Genomic DNA, 10,947 nt, shown 5'->3' with positions numbered 1-10,947 from the left:
CCCCACGGTTTGAAAGTTATTGTAGCTTTTTGATTTTTGGAGACCTCCTAAGAATGCTTCAAAGTCAGGTTAAGGGAATTAAATGACCTTGAATAGGGCCAAAAAATGGGGGATGATTGAAGCTTGTCCATAGGGCTATAGAGCACTTTAAGAGCTTTCTGAAAATGTAAACGGTTCATCAATCAGAGCTACGGTTCAAAAGTTATGCCTCCTGAAAGTTCGGTTAACATTTCTGGATTCTTCTAGTTTTGTGCTGACTTGTAATGTAGCTTCTGGAGCCTTCTACTTGGTCGATGGATGCCAACTAGCACTTTCTAGAATGCATTCCTAATCCTTAACCCTTTGGGGTTTATTTAAGGACATTTCTGGCATTGTAAAAGGTAGTTTGGAGTGGAGTTTGAGAGGAGGTACTGAAAGGAGAAATTATCTCTAGATTTATACTATTGTAAGCCCATAGGGCATGTGTAGAAGTCTATTTTCTTTGTACTGAATGTATTAGCATATTTAAATAGTTAATAAAATTTTTTCTTTCCTGTTGAGTCCATTCTGTGCTTGGGTTGTGTCCCCATCAAGTGGTATTAGAGCAAGTTTTCTTGAGTGTATAGACAGAGCATCGACTGTGAGGTAGTTTGTACTAGGACTATGTGATTGTGGGTTTTAATTAAGAAGATGCCTCCATGAAGAGAACATGATGGAAGGGATAGAGCTATTAATCTCAAGGAGGTTAGAGCCCTCCAAAGGCAAGTCCAAGCATTGCAGGAGGAGCTCCATAGGGGAACAAATGTTGTTGCAGGTGACGAAAGTGAGGATGACAATGAAGAAGAGGAAATTGGACCAAAAGGGGAAGGTGATGGGGAAGTTCTAAATTAGGCTGAGGAAACATTGTTTAGGGCCATTACTAAGTTTGGGAAAAGACCTACAATTGATGTGGGTGTATTTTTAGGAAATTTGAAACCAGATGAGTTGATTGACTGGATCAATGAATTGGAAGAGTACTTTGAATATGAGGATATCAAGGATCCAGATAGGGTTAAGTTTGCAAAGGCCAAACTTAAAGGCCATGCCAAAATTTGGTGGCAAGAGGTTCAATTGGAAAGAAATAGAAGAGGAAAGGAGAAGATCACAAGGTGGGATTGTATGGTGGACAAATTGAAGAAGCAGTTCATTCCTGTTGAATATGAGCTTGATTTGTTTAAGAAGATTCATGGGTTAAAGCAAGCAGGAAAATCAGTCCAGGAATATATGGAGGAGTTTTATCAAATTTTAATTAGAGTAGGGCATGTAGAAGCAAATAAGGAGAAGGTTTCTTGTTATATCAGTGGGTTGCGACCTAGCATCTAGGAGGAATTAAGTGTGGTAAGAATGACCAGTGTTGAAGAAGCATACCAGTTTGCACTGCGATTTGAAGAAAAGATAAATAAAAGCTTTGAAGGAAGACAAAGAGGGTGCAATCAAGGAGGAAGGGGCAGTAGTACATCATCAAGAGGAGGTTGAAATGAGACCTAAAAGAAAAATGAAGATGTGGGTACTAGCAGGAACCAGAGGAACGAGGTTTTCAACTGCTCCCGTGATCAAGACTTTGAAAATCAAAGAGGAAGAGGTAGAGGATGTGGACAAGGAAGAGGAGGCTTTTATGGTACCTATTTCCATTACAATGAAGAAGGTCATCATGCCTTTGAATGCCCTCAATGTCAAGGAAGGATAGATAGGAGCGCTGAAGGCCAAGCTAGGGTTGCTCATGTGGATGAGGATGCACAATCATCACATTTAGAGGATGCAGAAAGAGGAGAGACTTTAGTAAATGAAAGGGTCCTACTAAATGGTGAGATTGAACCAGGATAAAGGAGGAGTCTATTCCATACCAGGTGCAAGTGTGAGGATAAATGATGTGATGTGATCATTGATGGTGGTAGCACTGATAACTTGGTATCAGAGGAGATGGTCTCTAAGATGAAGCTCAAGAGGGAGAAACACCCCCAGCCCTATTGGATCACTTGGGTGAAGGATGATCATAAGGTCCTGGTAAGTGAACAATGTTTACTAAAGTTCAAAATTGAGAGTTACCATGGTGAAGTTCTCTGTGATGTTATTCCAATGGATGTTTGCCATCTATTATTGGGAAGACCGTGGCAGTTTGATAGGCATGCAATACATGATGGTCATGTAAACACATATTCTCTGACAAGGATGGAGTTCACCTCAAACTAAAGCCCATGAAAAAGGAAGGAAAAAAGGTATGTAGCAGTGCTAGGATTTGTCTTATTGATGGAAGGAAGTTTTTAGATGGCATGAAACGTCAGTGTATTTGCTATGCTTTGATTTATCAAAAAGATAAGGAAGGTAGTAGTGAAATACCACTTGAAGTTTCAGATTTATTAAGTGAGTTTGGAGATATCATCTCTGATAATGTTCCAAAAGGATTACCACTAGTAAGGCAAATCAGCCATCAGATAAATTTAATCCTAGGAGCTAGTTTTCCTAACAAGGCTGCTTACAAGATGACTCCTACCAAAACTAAGGAGCTATATAGACAAGTTCAGGAGCTATTGAGGAAGGGTTTGATTCGAGAAAGCTTGACTCCATGTGGAGTATCTGTAGTACTGGGACTAAAGAAGGATGGAGAGTGGAGAATGTGTACATACTCTTGAGCTATCAATAGGATAACCATCAAGTATTAGTTTCCTTTGCCAAGAATGGATGATCTTATGGACTATTTGAGTGGAGCTCAGTACTTCACAGTGATAGATCTCAAAAGTGGCTATCATTAGATATAGATATGAGAAGGAGATGAGTGAAAAACTGCCTTCAAGACCAAGAAGGGTCTTTATGAGTGGCTAGTCATGCCCTTTGGATTGAAAAATGCCCCAAGCACCTTCATGCGGCTTACGAATGAGGTACTTAAGAAGTTCTTGGAAAAATTTATTATTGTTTATTTGGATGATATTTTAATTTTCAGCAAGACTTAGGAAGAACATTTATTGCATATTCGTAGTGTCCTTGAAAGGCTAAGGGAAGAGAAACTGTTAATTAATCTAAAGAAGTGGATCTTTGCAAAAGGGGAGTTAGTCTAATCTAAAGAAGTGTATCTTTGCAAAAGGGGAGTTAGTCTACTTGGGATTTTTTATATCACCTGAAGGTCTTAAAATGGATCTGGAGAAGGTAAAAGCCATCTTGGAATGGCCTACTCCAAGATTTGCTACTTAGGTAGGATCACTTCATGGTCCAGTCAGTTTTTATAGGAAGTTCATTAAAAATTTCAGTGGCATATGTGCACTCCTGACCAACACAATAAGAGGGGATAGAAAAGAGTTCAAATGGACTGCAGCAGCTGTGAGAAGTTTTGAATTGTTGAAGAAGAAGGTGATAGAATAACCTGTGTTGGCACTTCTAGATTTTAGAAAGGTGTTCCAGGTGGATTGTGATGCTAGTAGTAGTGCTATTGGAGTTGTATTGAGCCAAGAAGGTAAACCTATTGCATATTTTAGTGAAAAATTGAATGATACGAAAAAGAAGTATTCTATTTATGATCAAAAGTTCTATGCAATAGTTTAGGCCTTGAAGAAATGGAGGCATTATTTATTGCCAAAGGAATTTGTTTTATATACTGATCACTAGGCATTATAGTATCTAAATAACCAAAGTAAATTGAATCAGAGGCATATGAAGTGGTTAGAGTTCTTGCAGAGCTATACATTTATGTTGAAGCATAGAAGTGAAAAATCTAATAGGGTTGCAGATGCATTAAGCAGGAGGTAGTTGTTGCTTACAGTAATGTAGGTTGAAGTAGTTGAGTTTGATGAACTCAAGAATCTGTACCCTGAGGATCCTAATTTTGCTAAGGCATGGAAAGCTTGTAAAGAATATGTTGCTATAGACAAAACTAAGTGGTTAGACTATTTGATTTAGGATGGTATGTTGTTCAAGGGCAGTCAATTGTGTATTCCAAGGAGTTCCATGAGGGAAAATTTGATTAAGGAGAAACACAGTGGAGGGATGATAGAACATTTTGGTTGAGATAAGACCATTTTCATTCTTAGAGAACATTATTTTTGGCCTTAGATTTCATAGGATGTGAAGAAGTTTGTACAAAGTTGTTAGATTTGTCAAGTGGCCAAGGGATTTAGTCACAATACAGGACTTTATCAGCCATTGCCTATTCCATCAAAGCAATGGGAGGACATAAGTATGGATTTTGTTGTTGTATTTCCAAGGACACAAAGGAGTAATGACTCAATATTTGTGGTGGTTGATAGGTTCTCCAAAATGGCACATTTCATTCCATGCCATAAAACTCATGATGTTGTCCATATTGTAGACTTATTTTTCAGAGAGGTGGTAAGACTACATGGCCTCCCAAATAGTATAGTTTTTGATAGAGACACTAAATTTGTAGGGTATTTCTAGAGAACATTGTGGAAGAAGTTGAGAACAGACTTGAAATTTAGTTCCACACATCACCCGCAGACTGACAATCAAACAAAAGTGGTAAATAGAAGTCTAGGCAATTTGCTGAGATGCTTAGTTGGGGATAAGCCTAAGGGATGGGATTTGATTCTACCACAAGCAGAATTTTCTTACAATAACTCTGTAAATAGGAGTACTGAAATATCATCATTCCAAATTGTATATGGAAGTAGCCCAAGGACTGCACCAGAATTGAGGAAGATGGAGCAAGGGGAGAGGAAAAGTGTTGAAGTAGAAGAGTTTGCTAAACATATCAAGCGCCAAAATGAGGAGGTCTAGGCACACATTATCAAGATGAATCAACAGTATAAAGCCAGGGCTGATAAGAGGAGAAGACATAAGGAGTTCTAAGTAGGGGATCTAGTCATGGTAAACTTAAGAAAGGAAAGATTTCTAGTAGGTACTTACAACAAGCTAAAGATGAAGAAATTTGGCCCTTGCAAAATTCTGAAGGAACATGACTTAGGAAATGCATATGAGGTGGAGTTACTAGATGGAATTCACATTTCTCCTATCTTCAACATTGCAAACTTAACAGAGTATCATGATGATGGTATAGATGAGGAGCTGATGTTAGAGCCATGTCTAATTCCTACTTCTAAGAAGGAAGAGATAGAAGATATTCTAGATCATCATGTGGGAAAGAGTACCAGAAATAGGTAGTATGAAGAGTATTTGGTTAAGTGGAAAGGCTGACCGATCGAGGACTCCACTTGGATATTAGCAGCTGAGGTTTCCCATTTGGGATTTTCTCTACCATCCTTAAAGTGACAGGGTCACTTTTCAATCTACCCTGGGTGTCTGATGTAGGAGCATCTAGAGGTATAAGGGAAATCTTGTGTCACCCAAAAAATGTACTTAGAATTAGTTTCTATTTCATGTGTTTTCATTTTTGGATACCCATTTGGGTCAAATAAAGGTTCCAACTCTCACAGTTCCATTATCAGTGTTCTAGGTTAGAGTATTTGAACACCTTGGGATACGTGTAAATGCCAAAAAAAGGAGTATGTAATTGAGCCATAATTTTGGTAAATTAGAGGGTGTAAATTGGGTAGATAAATGTAATTTTAATTTAGAGCATTCCAGAAAAAGAATCAGGTCAAAAGGCCCCACAGTTTGAAAGTTATTGTAGTTTTTCAATTTTTGGAGACCTCCTAAAAATGCTTCAAAGTTAGGTTAAAGGCATTAAACTACCTCAAATAGGGCCAAAAAATTGGGGATGAGTGAACCTTGTCCATGGGGCTATAAAGCACTTTGAGAGCTTTCCAAAAATGTAAGTGGTTCGTCAATCGGAGCTACAGTTCAAAAGTTATGCCTCCTAGAAGTTCAATTACTATTTCTGGATTCTTCTAGTTTTGTGCCAACTTCTAACGTCGCTTCTGTAGCCTTCTTCTTGGTTAGTGGATGCCAACTAACACTTTCTAGAATGTATTCCTAATCCTTAAACTTTTGGAGTCTATTTAAGGACATTTTTGGCATTGTAAAAGGCAGTTCAGAGTAGAGTTTGAGAGGAGGTACTGAAAGGAGAAATTATCTCCAGATTTATACTATTGTAAGCCCATAGGGCATGTGCAGAAGTCTATTTTCTCCATACTGAATGTATTAACATATTTGCACAGCTAATAAAATTTTCCCTTTCCTATTGTGTCCATTATGTGCTTGGGTTGTGTCCCCATCAAAACCAGTTTGTTGCTTCATTAAAATTAGGACTTGAACAAAGCCAGTGATAAAACACAGCCTATATTCTAGAATCCAAATAATAAAATAATAAAAATCACTCAACCTATTCTAACTAACTTAGCTCGAGATCTTGAACAAAAATAATGCAAACTAGGAAAAATAGGCAAGAAATTTTAGAAAAACATATCATAGCAGATATTTTTAGAAATAAAGAAGCCATAACCTAGTTAAATGGGTCTAGTTTCTAATTAGTTAGGTTGATTACAAATTCCTATAGAGCTGCCATTAGATTAGGTATAATAAAATGAACAATCAATTGTTCCCAATTAGCAAGATCAAATATAGTTTTTTAAGGTGATAAAATTGCATATATGCAGATGCATGAATGTATGCATGTATGTGTGTATATATGTATGTATCTATATATGTATATATGTATGTATGTATGTATATATGTATATAAAGATCTTGTGGATTGTGGAGATTAGTGGAGATCTAGGATTTCATTGTCGTACCCTTGTGATCATTGTATTTCATTGTCATGCCCTTGTGATCTATGTATCTCATTATCATGCCCTTGTGATTATGTGTATATATGTATGTATGTATATGCATATATATACATATGTATATGTAATTATGTATCTATGTATCTATGTATATGAACAAAGAGATGTAGGCACAACAAAAAAATAATAAAACTCACTCAATAGGTCGCATGGCCATGGGTATTGTCACAAGCTTTTAAAAATAACTATATAAGGAGTGAATTAAGAAATATGTAAGTTAACCTTACATTAACTATAAACTACAACACAAAGGTTGCACCAGGGTATTATAGTATTTTAATTATAGAAAACCACCTAATTCACCTGAGTGGTGTATGCTTATGACTTCAGTTATATTAGGTGAGTAAATCTCGCGAGTGGTTATAGGAATAGAACTACATCAAACCAATTAGAAACCAAAACTACATATCCATTAGAGTGAGTAGTTCAAGGCTCTTGATCTTGTGGATATGGGTCTGTAGGTAGCCTAGTAGGTAGAGTATGCCTCTAGTATGCAAATACCTTGGACATAATTAGGTAGCACTTAACCATGTATATATGTACGTAACTATTCTCTACTTAACAGTGTCATCCACATGTAAGCTGGGTAGGGTGGGGGTGCAATTGAGCTTGCACCTTTGGCAATACTTTATTTCAATTATTTTGCAATCTCTAAATCAAAGGTATATAACTTTATCACTTGTAACTATAATTTTCAAATAATACGAACCATAATAGTTTCTTATAATTCTATGGTTCTCTTTGTAAGTTTATAAAATTGAAGTTGAAAAATTAATTGCATTTATGTACATCTTTTGCAAGTTTTATATTTCTCTTTTGCCTAACTCATAGTGCAAGAATAATTTGTTAAAACACAAATTGACCAATTGGAGATTGAGCCAAAAAATTGTAAGAACGATTGTGTGAAAAGAGCTAAAAAATGATTGTGCATGAATGTCATCTTTTTATGTTCCTTTTGACAAAATTGTTCTTACATTTTATGATTTTTGGTGAGAAGAAAATTCCAAACTAATTAGCTAGGTGATAAGACCTGTGTCTTGTGATAAAATCTATTTCTTTATTTAATAGAAGGGTATGTGCAGGATCATGGTCAACCAAACTATGCTCTTAAGTGGCAATAAAAGATTAGAAAATCAGGGTTATGTCAACTTGACTTGCAATTTTCTACTTGTTATTAACTTTATGTCAAAAAGTTGAGGGAAAAGAATCTCTAGAAAATTGAATCTAGTTTTAAGCTACTAGGACTTATCTCAAAAAAATAAAAATTGATTGGTCAAAATTTTGAATTTTAATGCAATATTACAAAAAATTCAAAACAAAAATAAGAAATAGATGTATGTTTGACCACCTTAATCAAAATCAAATGATAATATTTTTTAATAATATTCTAGATATAAGTAGTAGACTCATGCCTAGATGTGACCCATATGTTGGGGTATTTTTATTCTAAATAAAAAATTAATAATTAATTTTTGACTTTAGTATTTTTGGAAATAAAAAAATCTCGTGTCTGACCACCTTAACTAATTCAAAACTTTGCAAAATTTAATTTTTCATTATTTTTCCTTATAGTAGAAGAAACATAGAATGTGATGCACCTTTTGGATTTAAAAAATATTGTACCATTTGAAAGTTATAGTTGTTTTTCAAGTAGTGTGTTAGTCAACACTTTATACGTAACTCCATTAGAAAATAAGTAATAACTACTTACTAAACTCATAATTTGACAAACCTTACATTTATGGAAAGATGAGAACATTCTTAAGAAACCTTTTTCATTTAATCAAATTTTGGTGAAAAGAAAGTCATCAGCTACATATTTGAAGTAAAAATCACATAAAAATAGACCATATAGGGTTGGTATCAAAAGAAATAGTATAACTAATAAAGATATTAATTTTTTTCATTTAGTATTAGGGTGGGTGGGAAAAAAGTTGTAATAGATTTTGAAATAGTTTGAGATATTTTAAAACTACATATTTTTTCAGATCACCACATTTTGGCACACCATGATCCTGCACATACCCAAAAATTCTAGAGTATATATAATTGAGTTTTTTTTTTTTTTTTTTGGCTAATGCAAACTTTTATTTCAAATCTATCATTTTTTTCAAAATGTCATGATTTCTAACAAAAAAATCTAGCTGAAATATTGTATAGAAATCCTAGAATATATCTAATTTTGATAAAGGAAAATGTGTTCAACATTTTAAATAGTATATGTATTTAATGATTTCTTTATTCTACAATGGGGTTTGAAATATTTTTACTTGTCTACACCTCTTAATTATAAATATGTTTTATATGTGCTCAAGAAATACAAGTTTTTGAAATTCCAATTTGACTTCAATTAGATTTAGGAAAATTAGCTAAGATAGGGTATTAACAATGTAGGAACATGTTGGGAAACTTAGTGGACTATGTTATTTTTTTAAAAATGTTTGATAGTAAATTTAACTAAAATGTCTAGATCTAACATACTTGGTATTTTATGTCTATCTTATTAAAAGTTTAAAAGAATTGCAGATAAATAACTTGATTTAGATTCTGCAGGTTTTGAATTGTATTGGCATGCTCTCCCTATGAGGATCCCAAGTATCTACTACTATTTTTAATTTAGTCTAGTTGTTGATTAGTTGGGTTGATTAAAAATTCTTATAGAATTTTCATTAGATTAGGTACAATAAAATGAACAATCAATTGTCTACAGCTAGTAGGATCAAATACAATTTTCCAAGGTGATAAAATTGCATATGCAGATGCATCACTTGAATGCTAGGAATGAAGTGCATTCACCAATTTATAATGAAAAGTTGGATATAAATGCTCCATACACTGGCCCAAAAATGGAAGCCAATGATGTAACCATGCTTGTATTGGCACACTCTCCCTAGGAGGATCCCAAGTATCTAATGTCACTATTAACTTAGGCATCACTATATGATCTAGAATGTAATGAAGTACTAAAGCCAATAGTAACTTCTCCCATGTAGCCATAAAATGCAGCATAGGTTCAAGGTTCCTTAGCTCCCAGGAATTTTTGGAATCTATCCTCACTACTAGAAGAGTAACTTATGTTAAGATTTGAGTGTATGGAGTTGAAGAAACAAGTTTTACTTCTATTCAAATTCAACAATCATGAGGCTCATTCCCTTGTAGAAGTCATAACCCAGTTAAATATACGTATATAAACTTATGAATGCATGTGGTGTGTATATGACTTATTTCTTCCACATTATTATCTTCTGAATATTTTCATCTTAAAACAAATTGTTTAGCAAACTTAGCATCTTTATAGGATAATTTCTCTTAGGTTCCCTAGCAGGATGTTACATTTGGTATAAGATCCTAAGTTTTTACACTAGGAAACCTAGGCATATATTGTACCTATAGATGACAAGTAAAAAAAATTCAACCAAACTCAAGAAAACAACATTTAACAATTATAAAATTTGAAAAATATTGGAAACAACTTGAACAATGAAGTTATCAAACAAAATTATAGAAAAGTAAATAAAACTAGGTAAACTTATAATCCTTATTTTCAAAACAATAATTCATGTTTTTTTTCTTTATGATGCCATGCCATTGTTGATTTTAGTTTACCATTGTTTGTTGCTTGGTTTTTATAGGAGGATGGTGACTAAGACTAGATCTATTGTTGGAGGTCATAGCTCAGGACATGGTAGGGTTCATGGGGGAGGTAGACATCCTAGTCCTTGCAAGACCCTTAGAGGGAGCCCTGTTTAAGAAGAGAAAATGGAGGAGAAAAGTGGAGAGAAACATCTTGGCTCAAAGGAGCCCAACAAAGTAGTTTTTGTAGACTATCTTACACTACCTACCTCACTAGGAAAGAGTAGGTTAGGAGGTATCACATCATTTTGGGAATGATGAGAGGCATAGATCTAAGAACCCTAAAAGGGATAATTTTTATTGTAGGCAAGGGTCTATTAAGGCGACCAAATGAAGGACCAAATGTAGGATAAGACTAAACCCTTCATAGGAGAAGGTATTGGTTATGATGTATAGAATTTATTGTCTACATTGGAAAAAATATTTGTGATGCATGATTTGACACTAATTTCGAAGAAAGTTATGTCATTACCCAATTGGATATCTTCATGGAAAACTGGTGGAGAATAAAGGAAAATATATTCAAAGTGGAAATACAAATTATCACATAGGAGTTGTTCCTTGAAAACTTATGTGATCAATTTTTACCAAAGCAGTGGTA

The sequence above is a fragment of the Cupressus sempervirens genome, chromosome 1 (assembly GCF_028749045.1).
Source record: "Cupressus sempervirens isolate cs-2001-9-10 chromosome 1, ASM2874904v1, whole genome shotgun sequence".
NCBI classification, from domain to species: Eukaryota; Viridiplantae; Streptophyta; class Pinopsida; order Cupressales; family Cupressaceae; genus Cupressus; species Cupressus sempervirens.
This window is presented reverse-complemented; position numbering follows the sequence as displayed.